We start from the raw sequence: 361 nt of genomic DNA, 5'->3' as shown, positions 1-361 counted from the left end.
TACTTTAGGGTCTTATTACTTCTAGTTTGAAGATTGGATGTTGTTCCTTACATCGGATATTCATTCAAAGATTTTAAGATTTTGTCCCGAAACAAATTTGTGTACTCACAGGTATTATGAATGTTATGATACCTGGTAATAGTATTGTATACTTGCAAAAGGCAAATTACTCAGATAATATATATGAGAAGTATATAATCCTTAATCCATTAATGAATTATTCAAGACTAAACTTAGAGCAGTCTTTGTGGACTAGGAAAGTACCAACACATTGGATTTTTCCAAACCTTGGAGGAGGCGTTCAGGATTCCGGCAATAAATTGTGCTATTTTACGTCGCTGTCAAAACCTGAAACTCATTA

This window comes from Penaeus monodon, chromosome 15 (assembly GCF_015228065.2).
Source record: "Penaeus monodon isolate SGIC_2016 chromosome 15, NSTDA_Pmon_1, whole genome shotgun sequence".
Lineage (NCBI taxonomy): Eukaryota > Metazoa > Arthropoda > Malacostraca > Decapoda > Penaeidae > Penaeus > Penaeus monodon.
This window is presented reverse-complemented; position numbering follows the sequence as displayed.